The sequence below is a fragment of the Opisthocomus hoazin genome, chromosome 3 (genome assembly GCF_030867145.1).
Source record: "Opisthocomus hoazin isolate bOpiHoa1 chromosome 3, bOpiHoa1.hap1, whole genome shotgun sequence".
Taxonomy (NCBI): domain Eukaryota; kingdom Metazoa; phylum Chordata; class Aves; order Opisthocomiformes; family Opisthocomidae; genus Opisthocomus; species Opisthocomus hoazin.
In genome coordinates, this window is record NC_134416.1 from 4,410,040 (window position 1) to 4,430,988 (window position 20,949).

Genomic DNA, 20,949 nt, shown 5'->3' on the forward strand with positions numbered 1-20,949 from the left:
CTGGAAGCTCCCTATGTCTTTGATCTTTCATATCTGTGACTTTGTTTACCCTCTTCCATCACTCCTTTGGACGTTGTATGATTGTGCTGGGGGAAGAAAAGAGATTATCCACCAGAGCTGCTGCTGAATGAATGCTGCCATCTCATCTCTGCCCACAACTGCTCAACATTTCAATTGAAAAAGGAGGCAAACAGCCACCACGCAGAAGAATTGTCATCTCTGCGCTGTGCAGCAGAGGAACAATGAAATGCACAGAGGAGAGGATTTAGCCTGTAAACTGTTTGTCTCTGTTGTCATCGCCATTAGTCAATCTGTGCTTAATGCCATTTCTTTCAATTCACTAACTCTCTGCTGCCAAGTCCGTATAACCCCGTACTTCTCACTGTCTGACTGTCTCCTGACTTCTTATCCTTCCTGCCATCCCTTCTGCCCCTGCCCACCATCTCCCTCCAAAAAGCCATGTGGCATGAGTTAATGGAAAGCTGAAGATTTTATGTAAGAATTTAAGACATTGATCTGAATGTCAGACTGGAGGCTGCTTCAGGCACAGAGCATGTCTTCCTTTGTAATCATCATCACAAAATCACCTTTGACCTTATATTGTCCCAAACCTGAGGCACTGGCCATTACTGCAGTAGTCACTACAGCCAGTTTAAAAATGCCAGAAATTTCCCATGGAAAAAATTGTTCTATTGAAATAGAAATGGTCTAGAAGGAAAGAGTGAGTTTTGCCAAAATTTTCCATTGGGAAAGTTGAAATGTCTCCTCAAATGTACCACAAAGTTTTGGGGGGATGCCCATTAAAGGTAATGATTCATGGAGTTCTACTTTGGCCAGGATGTAAGGCTTGAAAGGAGAATGACTGACCACGACTACAAGTTCTCTAAAGCTCGTAGCAGAGATCAAATGGCTCTGAGTTGGAAAGTTTTGTTCTCAATCATTTTTGTCAGACCTTTCCATTCCCTCGAAACCTTCAACGTGTTGACTTTTTATTCCAGCTTGTGGTAAACGTAATACATGGCAATATAATTATTTTCCTTAAAGACAGAGACTACATTTTTTAAAATCTGTTCTAATTCAAAAGCAGAAATTACACCCTCCCACTTTTTCATTATATGCAGATCACTCATTATATACTTTAGAGGATGACTTCTCTCTCCATTGATGATATTCATAAATATTTGCATTGTACCGTAATGTCCCATTTGCCGTAAAGCTGAGTTGCACTCAAGCTGCAGAGCCATAATAGCGTTATCTAGGGACCTAGGAGGATGTGCTATCTGTTTGTAATGGCACTTCGATAATTGCTTGTCATATTTAATCAAGAAATCTGAACTGGTGATGTGACTCTTACTGCAGGTGGAGAGAAATAATATTTATTTACATAAGAGTAGAGAATGACTGTCCGTGACAGACCAGTCAGATATATGTGGAGTCCTTGGAAGTGTGCTGTGTGCAGTTGTGAAGAAAGCTATAAAACTGCTTAGTCTCTACTCACTGAAGACGGAAATATTTTTGAGTGTGCAAGTACTGATGGAAATGAATGGTTTGTTATATAGAAAAGATAAGTATGTCTCATCTTAAGGCATTCCCCTTATATTTATTTATCTCACATTATATGATTATTTTTCCCTAAAGCTATCCAAAACATTGACATCTTTCTTCTGAGGTTTTGCTTCTGACAAAAAATTCAAAAGAAATTGGTGATAATTTCCTAAGAGCTTGTAAAATATGTCATCTTTGTTTTCAAACCTCATTTACCAGTTCTGATTATTTTCTTTCTTTAGAGAAGAGTCAAAAATCCAACATATTGGAATTAAATTTACAGCCAATGATGGGACACCTAAAACAAACTTTAAGAAAAACAGTACATCATTGTAGAGGGTTCTTCTTCTTTCAAGTAAAGACGGCCATTGTTTTAAACCATATAAGTATCTTCCTTCAAAAACGTCAATGGGATTAAATTTCCCCGATATAGTTACAGAATGTCTTAAGGACACAAAACAGTAACAGTGTTAAAGTAGTTAAAGAAAAAGCACAAATAAAGAAAAGCAAAACTCCTCTGCACCTACACATTTACTAGAAAAAGAAATTCATAGTACAGTAGTGAGATACAATGAATAAACATATTGCGGGTTAATCAGTGTTCACCTGCTAAGACATAGACAAAGAACGGAAGAATTTAGAACTACAGTAGAACCAAACTTCAAAAAAACACTGAAGCTCATAGAAATTTTTACGTCCTGAAGGTGCAGTGCCAAAAGCTATACTGTGAAGATAAGAAAATATAGAAACCTCCTAAGTAGAAGACTTATTCCAAAAAAGAAGAAAGCTGATCTTTACAAACAAGTAATGGCAGTTCCTGGAAGAAAATTCTTTTAAAAGTTTACATGGAGATGAGATGATAGGTGACCTTCACACAGGTAGAACATCTTGATCTGAAATTACAGCATCAGCAAATTTTACAAAATTATACAGAGAAAGTGCAGCAGAGCTTCAGATTACCTTCCAGTTTTCCCATTAGGTATCTACAGAAATACAACACTTTGACAAATAAGCAGTTTTTATGACTTTTCTGATGACTGCGTTGGGGACCCACAACTTGTTTGTCCTCATGATGTTAACTCTTCGAAAATCTTGCACTTAGGAGGTTATGGCTTTTGTACTCTAGCCATTTTAGATTGCTGGTTTTATATCACCTTGATGCCCTGTGATTAGGCTGTGAGTAACTGTCTCTGTGTAGTTCACTGCTCAGCAGAAGAAGAAGGAGAGAGGTCTTTTCCCCAAAGCAACGTCGCCCCATCAGGATTGGCATGAGAGGAAAACCCAATAGGAACATGAACAATCATTCCCAGTTTTGGGTGGGTGGGCGGGTGGGCTGGTTGGTTGATTGGTTGGTTGGTTGGTTGGTTGGTTTCTTTCTCTCTTTCTCTCTTTCTTTCTTTCTTTCTTTCTTTCTTTCTTTCTTTCTTTCTTTCTTTCTTTCTCTCTTTCTCTCTTTCTCTCTTTCTTTCTTTCTTTCTTTCTTTCTTTCTTTCTTTCTTTCTTTCTTTCTTTCTTTCTTTCTTTCTTTCTTTCTTTCTTTCTTTCTTTCTTTCTTTCTTTCTTTCTTTCTTTCTTTCTTTCTTTCTTTCTTTCTTTCTTTCTTTCTTTTTCTTTCTTTCATTCTTTCCATTTCTCTCCCATCTGTCTATCTCTATGATGGGCTCTGGAATGCAGCATCTTTTCTTTGACTGCTTGGCATGCATCAGTCACAGGCTTGCAACCCCCAGGGCACCAGAAGTCTGAAGATTGCTCAGGAGAAGAGAAGTTTCCTTCTGCAGCAAGAAAAGCCCTGCAGATGCACATTTCTACAGAGGAGAGGGCTGAGGGTAAACACCTCCTTTCCCCCAGTGAGGCATGTGGTGACACTGACTTGTGTCTTACTTTCTCCACCTGTAAATTGGAAATGAGAATTTGGTGTGTGAGGTTAATAATGTCTGTTTAATTAATCGTGTTCGTTAATCCCCTGTCAAAGGGTGATGATGCAAAAAAAGTGTTATGTGTAATTACTGCCTTTTCTTTTTCCTGTTTCTTTTTTACCTTTCTTGCTTGCATGTGTTTGTTGACTGTTGACAGCATCCAACTTGCCTGCTTTTAAGAACACGTCGCTTCAAGTCAGCATCTGCTCAATATTTCATTTTTAGCTCAAGAACATATCCCTCTTCAGACACAAACAAGTGATATCCTAACATCTGAATCTATTTGTGGAAAAGCATGCTGAGGAGTGAAGCTCCAAGAACATCTTTCACAGGGCTTATTAAAAAAACAAACTGGTATTTTTCGATTTTTCCCTTAATATCACTCCAAGTTAGAGAGAATTGTTGTTCTTCCAGGCCAGTAGGATGCTTAGTATGTATCTCTGCTGTTCTCCACCCGGATTAAACATTATTCACTTCCACACACACATACATTACTACCCCTTCCTCCCATGTTGTTTTGATTTTATATCTTATGTCAGATTTCTGAAGACTGATGTCTCTAAATGATGGAAGTTATCTCTTGACCAGTGCCTAAATGAATTACAGCCTCATAATATGTGTTCAGTTCGACTAAGCACGCTGTGTATGAGCAGGAGTGGGTGAAGCTGCTTCTCATGGTCTCATTAGAGTTCACCGTGTCAGTTTTAAAAGGTTTCTTTCCCGACCTTAGCACCCACACTGCTGGCACACGTGGCTGCTTGAAAAAGACTGAAGCAAAGTTCATATGCACTTTTTAAACAAAGTAAAAATGAGAACAGCAGAAAGAGAGGTATGAGGATATAGCCAATGAAAATGTTACTGCAATTCTGATTTCTCTGTTATAGTAATGCACTAGTCTTTTCTGGCCTAGTATTTTTAGGTTAAGACGAGTCTCTCGACTTACTAGGTTAACAGGGATTTAAAAGAGCCAATTCTAACTACACGGGTTGTGCTCCAGCTTCTCAGGTAACTTTGGTCAAGTCATATAACCACTGAGTCTAGGAACTTCCACATGTAAAATGAGGACAAGAGCTCTGTCCCCAAGTGGGACAATATAAACATATTAATGAGCAAACAGTGCCCAGGTACTGAGAAACATACAGGGTCCATGGCAGCATTGCCTTCCCACAGGTCAAGATCTATATTTATTCATGTCAGCAGGTGATGACAATGTGCTTCAATTGCATTGATTTAGCAAAAGACACAGAAAAAAAATGCCTCTATTGAAGACTGGAACCCTCCAAATGCAGAAGCAAAGTCCAGCTTGTGTTTTGTCATGTTGACCAAGAAAAGCCTTCACAACCTCTGCTCCATGATGTTATGCTCTACTGTCCATCAACTGGTCTTTCTGTCCCCCATCCCACAAATCAAACAAGTCACAGGTAATGTGAGATAAACAGTTTTGAATCCTCAGCACCACAGAGGAGAGTCAGCATCATGTAATGCATGGGCTCTGCTATCATGTCTGCTTTCGTATGTTCTCCAGACACCTGGTTATATCTGGAAATTGGACAAAGTCACTCAGGCTTTAAGGAAACATATGAGGGGAAGGAAACAGTGGTGGTGAAGAGCTCTTCCATTTTTAGGTAGAACGTCCCACAGGGGTTTATATAACTGCTTCTGATAATGAAGGGAAGGATATAGTGACTTTTCCATGTCTTTGTCCCTGAGATGTTTGACAACAGGACTGAATCAATTCTAGGAACAGAAGTTTGAGATAAAAATGAAAAGTAGTCTTCTCTCTAGCTTTAACTATGAGGTGATGAGGCATTTTCCCAGCATTGAAAAAAGGATTTCTGTCAATGACATATGACTTGTGCCTACCTTGCTCCTTCTGCCTTTACAGCTGATTTAGAAAAAATGCTCAGACAGGTGATATTTCCAGAAGAGCTTCAAGTTCCAAAGTACTCAAAGGTGAAATCAGTGTATTCTGCTTATGCATCTGTCTTCCTGTCAATTGCTAGTCACCTGTAGATCCACTGATCTTTCTGCTTCCCACCATAGATCCCCAAATAACTGCTGTGAGCTTCCTAGCCTGACCACCCTACTGTGGAATGACAGAAGTAGAGATCTTCTGTCTGAATGAGAGAACATGTAAAATTTATCTGTTAATGGCAGTTTTCAAACATGTAGAAAGATGGGAAAGAAAATTCCTACTAAAAATGTATAGTCCATTAAAAGTTTGTAAAATAAAGCCAGCTATTTTGCTACCCAGGGTTGACATTAATTAAGTGATGACAAAGACAAATGCTTTTTCGTTCCTGGATATTTACCTTTATGCAGGTGGATTGATAGATATTAAAGTCAGATCCTTGTGGATACTGTGTGGAAGGAATCAACCCAATTCTTGGGCAATTTCTCCATGTTTCTCGCTATATCCTATTAAAACAAGTGAAGAAACACCTCCCTGGCTTTTAATTATCTTGCATTGGTTCATGTGTATGTAGATGCATGTTTTGTTCCCTAACATCAGGTGAAGTCTATGAGCATATGAATCCATCAAATCTCTTAAAAATTTCTCTCAGCTTTTGTTCTCCTCATTGTGCTGCTGATTAATTTCAATTAACTTAATCTAAGATGGTGAAACATTTAGCAGATACAGGTGGCACATCTTTGTTATTAATGCTGTTGAGGCTAATTGGAGCGTTGTTGCATTCTAATGTTGCCTTGAATTTGTCAGCTTCTTTCAAATCCCGATAAATAAGTACATGGATTGGACTGTAGTGCAGGTAATGAAATAGTTTTTCAGACCATGTCTCTAAGCACTTTTTTATCCTACCAACATTAATAATCTAAAAGGAGATCTTTATTTTCCTTTTTTTCTTTCTGCTTCTGTTGTTTTTAAAGTAGGCTTTTTCCTTTTTAGATTCTTAGAAACATAGAAGCTGGAAATGCCTTAGAGTCCAATGTTTTAGAGCAATGTTATTTCCTATATACTGATAATTTATAACAGATCCCCTCTCCTACCCTTACCATTCTCCCAATTGTTAATCATTTATCACCCTGTAAAAATGACATTTTTACTCTACACTTCTGTATGGATACTCAAAGATCCAATTCAACACCGCATATGAGCACAAGCTTATTTCACCTCCTTTGAGCACAATTATATTTAAGACACACTTAACTTTAAGAACATACTTAAGTCTCACAAGGTACTTTATTGCATGGGGGGCAGAGTACAAAAAATTTAGAAAGCAAACTTACTAACAGAAAGGTTTTTGAAAATGTTGGTCTGGATGTTGATCTGATACACCTCAGCTTCATTTTAAAAAAAAGAAGGGTGAAAAACAAGGGGAAATTTTTTCTTGTTAGAAATTGCACAGCTAAGGCTCAGGCTATTTGAATGCTTATCTCTTTTTTTTTTTCCAGTGGGCATGGTGCACAGTTTACAGATGGGAGGGTTTAATATTCTTTGTTTACTTACTATTATGGTAGCAGTTATTTATTTTCCTTCTGTCACATTTTCTCAAAGAACACAAAAACATGAGGGGTTTTTGTTGCTTGCATAGACAAGGCTGGAAGGGAAAGACTGGAATCCAATTACCATATCTGAGCTGTAACAATCATACATGTTACAAACATCAAAGTCTGTCTTTAAATCACCTAACCTACAATTCATAGTTTTAAAGCAGAGTACATCTTTGACAATCTGAGTAAAGTGAGAGACAAAAAAAAAGAGAAATAAAGAAATACTAGCTTTGCCAAAGAAGAAACGAAGTAGGTCCAAGATGTAGATCTCAGACAAGATCTAAACTTGCCTGGACTCCAGATAAGCACTCAACCCAAAAGCCGTTTTGTTGCAACCCGTTGCATATCTATTTCCCATTCATTTATCTATTTCGGTGGGATAAAAATACTGTGACAACATATTAAATTATTTGTCAACTGTGGGAATTAACTCTTTAAATATGTGCATTTCAGTTGAGGTAGGAAATGGAGTGCTAGATGCTTCCTTTGATAGAAGGGGTGCCAGCTTGAATATTTTATCAAAATTTGTCCCATGTATATTATACGTGTCCCAGTGAGTCCATTTGCAATGGCTGACATTGGAGGAGAGGTGGATAAACCAGCAGGCTGTGCTGCCTTTCAGCGAGACCTGGACAGGCTGGAGAATTGGGCGCAGACGAACCTGATGAAGTTCAACAAGGGCAAGTGCAGGGTCCTGCACCTGGGGAGGAACAACCCCAGGCACCAGTACAGGCTTGGGGTGGACCTCTTGGAGAGCAGCTCTGTGGAGAGGGACCTGGGACTGCTGGTGGACGACAGGCGGACCATGAGCCAGCAGTGTGCCCTGGTTGCCAAGAAGGTCAATGACATCCTGGGGTGCATTAAGAGGAGTGTGGCCAGCAGGTCAAGGGAGGTTGTCCTCCTCTCCTCTGCCCTAGTGAGGCCCCATCTGGAGTACTGCGTCCAGTTCTGGGCTCCCCAGTTCAAGAAAGTTGAGGAGCTACTGGAGAGAGTCTAGTGGAGGGCTACGAGGATGATGAGGGGACTGGAGCATCTCTTCTATGAGGAAAGGCTGAGGGAGCTGGGCTTGTTCAGCCTGAAGAAGAGAAGGCTGAGAGGGGACCTTACAAATGCCTATAGATATCTTCAGGGTGGGTGTCAGGAGAACGGGGCCAGACTCTTTTCAGTGGAGCCCAGTGACAGGACAAGGGACAACAGGCACAAATTGAAGCATAGGAAGTTCCATCTCAATATGAGGTAGAATTTTTTCCCTCTGAGGGTGACGAAGCACTGGAACAAGCTGCCCAGAGAGGTTGTGGATTCTCCTTCTCTGGAGATATTCAAGACCCGCCTGGACAAGGTCCTGTGCAGCCTGCTGTAGGTGACCCTGTTTTGGCAGGAGGGTTGGACTAGATGACCCACAGAGGTCCCTTCCAACCCCTAACAGTTTGCGATTCTGTGGCTCTGTGATTCTGTGACATTTTACAGTAGCATGCCATGGGAATGGAAATAATTATTTTTCTCCTCTTTACTTAATGTTTCTTTCTCTTAAGCATCTTGAGAATGCAAGTCCCTTTGATGTTCTTTGTCAGGTAGATGCACTTCTTGTATCATTAGTTCAATTTTAGGCTTCCAAAAAATCAATCTTATTCTGAAGGCAGCAGGAGAAGCGCATTACCAGGGAATAGCTCACAAATTTGGAGAAGCAGGTTTGCTTCTATCATTTACATCTATCTCAGCAATACTTGGAGCAGGAAAAGATACCCCAGTACCCCAGATTAGTCCAAACAGGTATTGTACCAGTAACTGGAAATGTTAGTCACTATCTATATTTTGTGCTTCCTCTTTCTGTTATGTTGCAGCTTGCATCCACCCCCTGACTCCAAGGTACGAAAGCTAGGGCCAGTGTCCCACTATACACGGGCAGAATTTAAATGCAAAAAAAGCAGTCTTAGGTCTGCAATATATTCTCAAGGCATCCAAGAAAGGCAGCAGTTGATAACTCCTGCCCTTGAATGAGTTTCTAAGCCAAAAGAAGTTTTTTCCCACTCAGGGACATGATGTCATCGATTAGCTGTTTCAAAAATTCCTGCAGTTTAGGGTCACTGTCTCCTTTTTCCCATCAAGCACCTATTTCATGAGAGAGAAACACACTGTGATGAAGAAACCTTGAAAGTTTACCAGAATTTGATTAAAAGTCCTACATACAGCTTTCTGACGGGTGTCACAAAGCCATAAATTCTTGACTGATAAAAATACGGGAGTTTACACTGTGACAGTTTATATAACAATTTTTTCATTTGGTCTTTTTCAGCTGGAAATCACAAACTCTGATTAAACAGTTCACAAAGATGGGTTGCCCCCTTTGACAGACAAGGCTGTGTGACACGAGAGCTGGGCCCATGTTTGATTTCAGCAACCAAGAACGTGACCATCCACAGGTTTGACTTACTTGGCACACTAACAGAAATCACAAGGATGAATCAATTAAGGTGTTGCCACCAGTGCCTCTGTAAGCTGCCCACTTTCTGACTGCCACTGCCTCAACACTGTTCTACCAGCCCATCTAAATCCTTCTACAGATGTGTCATTTGCAGCATATGCAGAAGGTAGTTAAATCTGAACCTGTGTTGCTGCTGTAATTTTCACATACCATTAATTTATTTAATTTCCATATTGCTTATCTTTGCAAGTGACGGGATTAAGTTCTTTGACCAATTTCTCTAACAAAACTAATTTTCCCCTCTTCAGGTCTTTGAGTTTTGCTCATGCTAGTGGTTCTGAAGGGAAAAGGCTTGTTAAAGACATTAACTGATCTCAGGATGCATGAAATCCCAAAGGACTTACACCTAATATATTTATTTTAAAGCCGTAAGGGAGCAAATGAGTCTGAGATAATTGAAACATAAAATCAATGATAATTGCTTTGCACTTAAGAGCATATCCCAGACATTTTGTTTGTGCTTTCCGTGGTATTCTAGGCAATGCTTATTTTACTACAACTTTTCTTCTGGCTCTTTGCAACATGCTTGTAAAAAATACTTGATTTAGGGAGTTGACTTTGTTCCTTTTTGTGGCACCAGATCCCTCTCCTTAACCACCTTCCTTATCTTTATCTAATCAAATAGCAGTAATTATATCCAGAAGGAAACATTTATCCTCCTCCAACAACCAGAAAAATTAAAAAAGCCTTAGAAATACAGATCCTTCCTCTTTTTTTTGTTTGTAGTAGTGTTAATCCCTCCACTTGCTTCTTAGTTCTGAAATTGCTGTGATTTTTTCTGAACCCTAGTTTGGCTTAAGTTCTCTTTATATGAGCTGTTCTTTAGTATAACATAAAGTGGTATCAGGGCTCGTGTGAACATGAGTTTTGACAGCTGGGGTAGATGCAATGCAACATAATCCAGAGGTCAAAGGGGTGGTTATTCAGCACTTGCCAAGGGCTTTTTCCACCACTCATCTACAGCAGAAATCAACTCCTGTGTCATCACAATTTGCTTAATCATAGAACCATAGAATCACTAAGGTTGGAAAATACCTCTAAGATCATGAAGTCCAGCTGTCAACCCAATACCACCAGGCCTGCTAAACCATACCCTGAAGTGCCACATCCACATGTTTTTTAACACTTCCAGGGATGGCGACTCCACCACTGCCCTGGACAGCCTATTCCAGTGCTTTACAACTCTTTCAGGAAAGAAATTTTTCCTAATATCCAGTCTAAACATCCCCTGACACAACTTGAGGCCATTTCCTCTTATCCTATCACTAGTTACTTGGGAGAAGAGACCAACATCCACCTCACTACAACCTCCTTTCAGGTAGAGAGCGATAAGGTCTCCCCTCAGACTCCTCTTCTCCAGACTAAACAACCCCAGTTCCCTCAGCCACTCCTCATAAGACTTGTTCTCTAGACCCCTCATCAGCCTCATTGCTCTTCTCTGGATTCGCTCCAGCAACTCAATGTCTTTCTTGTAGTGAGGGGCCCAAAACAGAACACAGGACTCCAGGTGCAGCCTCACCAGCGCCGAGTACAGGGGCACGATCACCTCCCTGCTCCTGCTGGCCACACTATTTCTGATGCAAGCCAGGATGCCGTTGGCCTTCTTGGCCACCTGGGCCCACTGCTGACTCATGTTCAGCCAGTAAGACAAATCATTACCAATCATGCTTTATGATAAATCCATTTGGCTGTTGAACCAAAGTAATGCAAAGCAGCTTCCAAACAGTTCAGTCTTCTTGTTGTAGAAGTATTAATTACTTGAAGCAACAAAATTCAGCCTGCTCTGGCAGTCAATTCCCAGCATCCATATTTGTTCCCCATCATTCTGGCTTTGCTGCTGACCTCAAACAAGAATCAGAAGTCTTCTTCCTCCTCAAATCTTTCTTCTTGTGTTTCTTCAGTTTTGTTTCAGTAGTATTGGTAGTTTAAACCCAGCTATTTATGATGTTGGAATATTAAGCAACTGTGGCTGTGAAAGGAAATTTCCCTAGCCTGAATGAAATATGCACTAGAAATTACTCACTGCAAGCCCAACTCTACTCACAGTGTCACAGCTGGTTGCCAACAACAAATTGAAGCCCAGCCCTTCAAACCCGGGGATGCCCTCATAGGACACCAGCCCAGGTAAGGAGAACAGGGTTTTTGGCTGCTTGGCTACATCTCTGCCTCTTTTCAGGTCTTCATCACTCATAACCCAGGGAAGAGTGGGAAATCAGTGTCTATTGTGGGAAATAAAAAAGCAATAGAAATGACTGTATGGTGGTGAGGATGCTAGCTTTGCTCTCCTGTGGTAATCCAGCAGTGTGGGATTTTTTGTATGAGGTAGGATTAAAGTACATGGGGCATTAATGGAGTTAACTGTAAACAACGCAATTTTGAAACTACGCTTGGGTTCATTGACTTCTTCAGACTGGCACGCTGGATAATTCCTTCTCCTGGGCACTCCGCTCCTTCTAGGTAAGGACTGCAATATTGCAAGCACAGTCCTTCAAACATGGAGACAGGCAATTACCATGATATTCCCCAGCTGTGCTTGTCATCTCTGCTGAACCAGTTCCTAAAGAAGAATCTACTCTTCAGAACAGTGATAGTTAAAGATAGGAGTTATTGGAAACTTGTCCATCATCTCTGTTTTATCAAATATAGTGTTTCAGAAGGCAAGAGGATTGTGTCTTGTAAAGCGTTTGTGCTCAATAAAGCATTTATGTGGCTCCACTTTCTACAAGTTATAAGGGACAAAGTAATAATGCTGTAGGCCTAAAGTTTGTTGAGGATATCTGTATAAATTCACACTCTCAAATATACGTGCTAGGTGTCTACCTAAAACTGATATTTAGCACATCATCTGAATTCATTGCTCTGTCTTTAATTTGTTTGGTACTTCAGTAGTTTCCTTGGAAATTTGCATGTTTAATATCCCCTACTTGATTTTACTTATATAGGAGGGAAAAATCTGACACACACACACCAGCTTCAGTTCATCAGCTCACATTAAGAAGACATGAATTTTCCACCCTGGAGATTGTTTCTGCCACAGCTGCTCCATCTGTTCTCATTTCTCACCCTAAAACCAGCTGTGGAGGAACTGTCATAGCAGCATTTCATTGTCACTGCCTCCCAGCAACTAAAAGATTTTGGGGATGGAGACAGCTTCTGCTGGAATCCTTTCTAAACTGAAATCTTAGTAAAGTCAGGGCTGAGGGCTACTACCCAGGAGTAAATCCCCTGATAGCGTCTTGATTTATGGAAAAAATGTCATCAGATTTTGCATTTAAGAGAGAATTAATCTGCTGCCTGGGTTGAGTGATAAAGGGACCCTCAAGGGGGAAGCTTCAGCATGCAATAATAACAACAATAAACCTTTTCTAAAGAATCTAGGCCTCCTTTTGTTTAGCTTTTGAGACACAGATGTACAGAATTGTTGTTTTGAAGGTCAATATTACAGCCTGCCATAGTGAGGCACAGTAAGCTAAGAACCTCACGTCACTGTATGTAGTATTTTTTTCTGCTATAAAATGCCTTTGAGATACCTGATGGTTTCACCTACTCACCCATTCACCAAACAGTAGAGCCTCTTCAGTTGGTATGTGAAGCAACATGTTTAAACAAATAAGCATAGCAAGAAACTCCTCTCCTCTTTGTACTGTACTTGTGGGGTGTAAATGGTTGCTTTCTGTAGTGGAAAAGAGTGATTTAAACAAAAGAAATACACTGTCATCAGATCAAAGGAGAATACAATTTCCGAGGTGGTAAATGTCTCAGAAAAAAAACAAATTAATAAACGGATCCATAAATACACAAATAAGGTTATCTGCTGGGAAGACCACACAGCCAGACACACACAGTCCAGGACGTTCCTTCAGAACGTTGATGATAACTTTTGACAGAGGTGGTGGAGGACCCAAAGGGAGGTGTGCTGCTGGACCTTGTACTGACAAATGGAGGTAGACTGGTTGAGGATGTGAAGGATGCGGACAGCCTCAGCTGCAGGGGCCATGAGACGGTGGAGTTCAGGAAGATGCGTGGAGGAAGCAGGGCAGAAAGTAGGACCACAGCCTTGGACTTCAGGAGAGCTAACTTTGGCCTCTTCAAGGAGCTACTTGGAGGAATCCCGTGGGTCAGGGCTCTAGAAGCTAGGGGAGTCCAAGCGAGCTGGTCGCTATTTAAATATCACTTCCTCCATGCTCAGGACTGGTGCATTCCCCTGAGCAAGAAATCTAGCAAAGGAGTCAGGAGACCCATATGGATGTGTAAAGAGATTCTGTCAGAACTCACATGGAAGAGAAAGGTCTACAGAATGTGGAAAGAGGGACAAACCACTTGGGAGGAATACAGGAATATTGTCAGAGCATGCAGGGAAGCAACGAGGAAGGCTAAGGCCCACCCGGAATTAAATCTGGCAAGGAATGTGAAGGACAACAAGAAGGGTTTCTTAAAGTACATCAGCAGCAAACAGAAGACTAGGGAAAATGTGGGGCCACTGCTGAACGAGGTGGGTTCCATGGTGACAGAAGATACTAAGAAGGTGGTGTTATAGAATGCCTCCTTTGCTTAAGTCTTTAGTGCTAAGGCCGGCACTCAGGCACCCCAGGCCCTGGAGGTAAGAGAATAAGCCTGGAGAAAGGAAGACCTTTCCTTGGTCAAGGAGGACTGCGTGAGGGATCGCTTAGGCAATCTAGACGCCCACAAATCCGTGGGCCCCGATGGGGTGCACCCACGAGGGCTGAGGGAGCTGGCAGATGTCATTGGTGAGCCACTCTCCATCATCTTTGAGAGGTCCTGGAGGAGAGGTGCCTGAGCACTGGAGAAAAGTCATTGTCACTCCAATCTTCCAAAAGGGCAAGAAGGAGCACTGAGGGAACTACAGGCCGGTCAGCGTCACCTCCATCTCGGGAAAGATGATGGAGCAACTCATGCTGGATGTCATCTCTAAGCAAGTGGAGGAAAAGAACTTTCTCAGGAGTATTCAACATGGATTCACCAAGGGCGAATCATGCTTGACCAATCTGATAGCTTTCTACGATGGCATGACTGGATGGGTAGATGAGGGGAGAGCAGTGGATGTTGTCTACTGTGACTTCAGCAATGCTTTTGACACTGTCTCCCATAAAATACTCATAGGAAGGCTCAGGAAGTGTGGGCTGGACGAGTGGTCAGTGAGGTGGATTGAGAACTGGCTGAGTGGCAAAATACAGAGGGTTGTCATCAGTGGCACTGATTCTGGTTGGATGCCTGCAACTAGTGGTGTTCCCCAGGGATCAGTTCAACTTTCTAATCAATGACCTGGGTAAGGGACACAGTGTACTCTCAGCAAGTATGCTGATAACACAAAAGTGGGAGGAGTGTCTAGGCTGATACACCAGAAGGCTGTGCTGCCATTCAGCGAGACCTGGACAGGCTGGAGAGTTGGGCACAGAGGAATCTGATGAAGTTCAACAAGGGCAAGTGCAAGGTCCTGCACCTGGGTAGGAACAACCCCATGCACAAGTACAGGCTCAGGGCTGACAGGCTGGAGAGCAGCTCTGTGGAGAGGGACCTGGGAGTGCCGGTGGATGACAAGTTGATCATGAGCCAGCAGTGTGCCCTGGGTGCCAAGAAGGCCAATGGGATCCTGGGGTGCATCAAGAGGAGTGTGGCCAGCAGGTCGAGGGAGGTTGTCCTCCTCTCCTCTGCCCTAGTGAGGCCCCATCTGGAGTACTGTGTCCAGTTCTGGGCTCCCCTGTTCAAGAAAGATGAAGAGGTACTGGAGAGAGTCCAGTGGAGGGCTACGAGGATGATGAGGGGACTGGAGCATCTCTCCTAGGAGGAGAGGCTGAGGGAGCTGGGCTTGTTCAGCCTGAAGAAGAGAAGGCTGAGAGGGGACCTTACAAAAGCCTATAAATATCTTAAGGGTGGGTGTCAGGAGAACGGGGCCGAACTCTTTTCAATGGTGCCCAGTGATAGGACAAGGCTTAACAGGCACAAATTGAAGCATAGGAAGTTCCGTCTGAAGATGAGGAAGAACTTCTTCCCTCTGAGGGTGACGGAGCACTGGAACAGTCTGCCCAGGGAGGCTGTGGATTCTCCTTCCCTGGAGATATTCAAGACCCGCCTGGACAAGGTCCTGTGCAACCTGCTGTAGATGACCCTCCTTTGGCCAGGGTATTGGACCAGATGATCTCCAGAGGTGCTTTCTTGCCTCTACCATTCTGTGATTCGGTGTTTCAGTGATAATAAAAAAAATGAGGATAGATAAAAATTAAGAGCTAGCCTGAGGACCCTTCACAGGACACTTTTTTTTATTAAGTCAAGGCTTCCCTGTAGACTTCCAGCCTCAAACTCCCAGCTTTCTGCTGGTGCTTGCTCATTTTTTGACGAGTTTCTGTGTTGTTTTTGCCGTAGGAAGAACTGAACACAGTGACCCAGTATTCACACCCGATTTTCATCCTGTGGTTCCTAATTTTAGAAAACTCTCACAAGTACCTCTGCAAGGTTCATCTCCATTGGCACCATGCAGCTTTACCTCCCAACCATCGCTTCCAGAATCTCAGTGTCTCTCTTTGTACAGGGCCAGAAGCTGAGCACTCAGATCACAGGGTGCCAAGTGCTTTAGAAACACAACAGGGAGAGATATATGTATCAATATGAAGACAAATAAGAAGATAAATTTGAGCAGGTAGATAACGACAGGGAAATAGCTCTGCCTAAGTGCACAGATTGAGATGGATTGAATTGCTTATCCTGTTAACTATTGCCTCCGCAGTAAAGGATATTCAGTTCTCTGAAAAGAGTATTTTATTAAATATCATTTGTCTGTATTTTCTGTATGGTTTTCTATATTTATCTTTCAATGACAGTGAAAGAGTATTTTGTAATTGTAGCAGAACTTGTGCCTTCCGTTTCCATCAAGCATCTGCAGCAATAAGCCCCGGTAATTAACCAGCTCCACTCTGGCATCATGTTGAAGTCAAAAGTGCTGCCAAAAGCTGTAGAACAAACTAAAAAGCTTCCATCAGTGTTGCTTTGATTAGTCTTTAGTTAGATGGCTCTTGGGACTGGTCAGAATGCAATCTTTCCCAACATTATGCAAGGTCAAACACTGGACCTTTGCACAGTCTCATTTAGAGAAATGATCTAATTACTTAATGGGTTAAAGTTCTCTAAAACTCTCAGTGTTTGCATATTGGTATGTCATTTGAAGCCTATTTGTGGTTATAACTAGCTGTAGGTGACCCAATGGCTGGGGTTTATTTGTATTCTTCCCTAGAGAAGATGGCAAAAATACCTGATGAGGATTTCTTTCAGTCCGTTTGATTTCATCTTCAGAATATGGGAATTCCTGTTTTCACAGGATTTTGTTCTTTACATCTCCCATTCCAGATGAAATCCAAAAACTGACACCTGATGTCCCAGCTGAATCCCCTTGAAACAACCCCACCAAACACATCCTCTCAGACTCCTGGTTTCTTTAGCATCCAGCTCCTAGACCTATGGTCTCTCCATTGACTGGCTCCCACACATACACGTTCACACAGGAAAATAATCAGGAATAGACTTTAATAAACAATAGGCCAGAATACATTGGTCAGGTGGTGGACTTGACCAGGCAGGAGTTTTGAACCACTTCCATGCAATCAGCTCTTTACCCTCATTTCCTCTCCATTCTCCCATCCATCCTGACCCCTCCTTCACTCTGCCCATGTGCCCTCCCAGATGAACATCTCACCCCTAAATTTTTTTTCCCTATTTGTCCAAGTTTTGCTATAGCTATACTCAAATTTTTTTTTATACCATTACCTATGTAATCCCAAGTTTATTTAGTATTACTGATACAGTTATCTAAGCACCCTTGACCTTGTAAGATCCTAAAGGTCCCCAATATTCCCCTCCAATTAGTGATCAAGTTTGGTTGTGTTTTATACAACTCCACCTGTGAAACTTGGCTTCTCACTCTGTTATATGTTATGTTTTCCTATTTTTCATGTCATGTCCAGATTTTTGCACAACCTGTTCTGTTAGCTTAACCTCAGACCAGACCCTAGCCATGTGTTTACATAGCTTAACATCTACCATCCTTATGGCTATATCCAACAGAGAAATAAATTAAAAAATAACCTAAAAAAAGACTAAAAAGAAAACTTTTTTTTAAAGGAAGAAATAAAGGTAAAAGTGAGCAAAGTCTGCATAGTAAAACTGTATGATCTCCCGTCAAGGTGATAACATGGGGGAGAATAGGTATTCTTTTACACAAGATTAGCTTCTAGGGATGTTTCCTTCTGCTGCACCACTCTCCATGAGACATAGAGTCTGTAGTCCCGGATGAGACAACATTGTTTAGACGCAGAATCTTTAATGCTGGATGAAATACAATGGCAAAATAATCTGACCTCACATACCATACAGTACACAGCTTTTTACCAAGTTTCTCCTGTAGAAAAGCAACAATGGGTATGTGGCTACAGGATTGCCTCGTAGGAAAGCTGTGTGCTTTTTGACTAGATATGGGTGTCCTTGTGGATGACAGGTTAATCATGGGTTAACCATGAGCCAGCAGTGTGCCCTGGCTGCCAAGAAAGCCAATGGCATCCTGGGGTGCATCAAGAAGAGTGTGGCCAGCAGGACGAGGGAGGTTCTCCTTCCCCTCTACTCTGCTCTAGTGAGGCCTCATCTGGAGTACTGTGTCCAGTTCTGGGCTCCCCAGTTCAAGAAAGATGAAGAGCTACTGGAGAGAGTCCAGCGGAGGGCTAGAAGGATGATGAGGGGACTGGAACATCTCTGCTGCGAGGAGAGGCTGAGGGAGCTGGGCTTGTTCAGCCTGAAGAAGAGAAGGTTGCGAGGGGACCTAATATATACTTACAAATATCTGAAGGGTGGGTGTCAGGAGGATGGGGCCAAGCTCTTTTCAGTAGTGCCCAGCGACAGGACAAGGGGCAATGGGCACAAACTGAAGCAGAGGAAGTTCCAGCTGAACATGAGGAAGAATTTCTTCCCTCTGAGGGTGACGGAGCACTGGAACAGGCTGCCCAGGGAGGTTGTGGAGTGTCCTTCTCTGGAGATATTCAAGACCTACCTGGACAAGGTCCTGTGCAGCCTACTGTAGATGACCCTGCTTGAGCAGGAGGGTTGGACTAGATGACCCACAGAGGTCCTTTCCAACCCCTACCATTCTGTGATTCTGTGATTCTGTGATAAAGAAATGGAAATTTCATTACTTTCTGTGGTGGTTTAACCACTGGAACAAATCCTCGTCACTTTTTAAAAAGGAGTATATCCTTCTGTTGAACTTTTCTGACACGAAAATTGTAGTGGATTTTTCTGCTGGTTTAAAGAGCCCCATAGAGCCCGCTGTTTTCTCCCCTGTACTATCAAGGCAGTTCTCACCACCTTTGCAGGAAGCTAACCAGTATTTAAACTTCTCCATGCACTTTCTCCAGGTTTTGCACTCCAGAACTGCTGTGGCATCCCAGTGTCTGGTTTCACAGATTGTAGATAAAATCCTCTGTCTACCCCAGGTCAGAAAACCTTTTTGAACAAACCCATGGGCAATGTTATTTTTTGGCCACAACACCTGACTGGGAACTCAATTTTGTTCCAGGTTTTTGTTTATAGCAGATCATCTTTTTTTTTTCAGAAGTACTGCTTCAGCCCTTCTAGGAAAATTGTACCATCTCCTGTCCTGTCAATAGGGTTGCATTTGTTCTGCCTGTGTATAGGATTTTGCATGTGATGACCTTAAAGCGCATGTGTATATGTACTCCACCTCCCAAGGGATCCAGACTACTTAGAATGTCTTATTCTAATCTTGACTTTCCTCTTGCAAGTCTTTTTGTCAACCACACACTTCATCCGCAATAGGTTTATAAGATCTTGTTGAAGTCTACAGCCTTGCTGACACCTATGCTAAAACAATATAAACAAAGACAGTAAATATATCTAAGCGTTGGATTAAAAGTTTGGCTGAAATACTATGCTGTGAGTGTTCCTTATTTTTAACCTTGAGAGGCCCATAAATCTCTCTTGAGACATGGCTTTCCTTTCTTGTTAAGATGGCCAACCTTTTCATGTCCTGGGAATGCATATCCCTTTGCATTTGGCAATAAAATTCCTGTCATTGTCTAATGGTAGCTACATTAAGAGATATTCTCTTATACCCATATTCTAAGAATAAATGACCTAGTACTTTGCACTGCATCAATCCATGCATCATGTCTAAACTATTATCAGGAACAAGGTTGTAGTTTTTAGCAACACAAAAATTGGATGACATTGAGTCAATAGCACTGGGACCCCATTAGATACCCACTGCCAGTTGTAGGGCCAGCTCCTGGCTTCTCAACCAGGAGACAAAACAGAACTCCACTACCCAAAGCAGAAGATGTCAGTTAAGTATTCCCATTTCTTCACTAAGCAGTCTTTATGCCATTATAAAGACCAGAATAATAAATACTCTTTGCCATTACTCCATCTCTGTCTCAAAATAAAAAGTTTTTCTGCTGTTTTATTTCTCACAACCAGAAAGTTAAAGAGCTTACCAAGAATACATTTAACTCTCACATTGGGCTGCACAGGCAAAGAGTCAAAGTGTTTGGAAGTAGCATGATTTCACGTTGGTGGGATCCACACATTGGAAAAGCTTCTCAAGATTTTTCTTAAACGATTCTCACACTGCATGTGTCTGTTTTGTCCATTTTAAGTGATACTTGGCTGGACTCATCACCAATATACTGCAGGATTAGAAGGTGGAATAGAGGCAGTTCAACAACAGAAAATTATCAGGTGAGGCTGGCCTACCTTTATTGCATGACGAAAGATAAAGTTTAGATTACCAGGTGTGGTGCTTCCTGTCAGAGCTTGACTTTGGCCAGATAAAATCATGTCAGATTTTAGTTAAACATTAATCATTAATCATTAATCAAGGCATTAATCAGAATGAATTTGTCTGAAGTAGAATAATGAGATGGATGGGCTGTTCCATGGGCATTGCTAGGGGAGCTGTGAGCTCTGGCATATGGACCAGACCTGGCTCTTAGACACAGTCATCAAGAGATTTCCAGAGCAAACATGGGTTTGCGTACTGAGTTCAGAGACTACTATACTGGAGAGTAGCAGCGATTTAAAAAATTCCATTTCTGAAGAATTTTGTTCCAGTTCATTTTCTGCAGGCCATTGGGTCACTGCATCCCCAAGCCCACATGGAGAAGAAGATTTGCATGGCTACGTTTTGAGGAGATATTGATGTCACATTGTGAAGAGAAAAGGAGAAAAGAGATGCAAGTCAGCTGCTGTCACAGGAGGGAAAGGTCCTGTCATATCCTCACCATGGTGGTTACTCCAACTCCATGGTGGCAGCAGAAGTGAGCTGTCATGTAGGAAGTTTCTTCTGCTGTTGCTTCCACATTTGCCTTGCAGCACCTCTCAGGAGATAAAGAGCCACAACTTGCCCTCAGGTTTTATCAGGACACTAAATGCACTAGTCTAACATCACTCTAATGAGGCTGAAAAAAGGAAGGCAGCTTG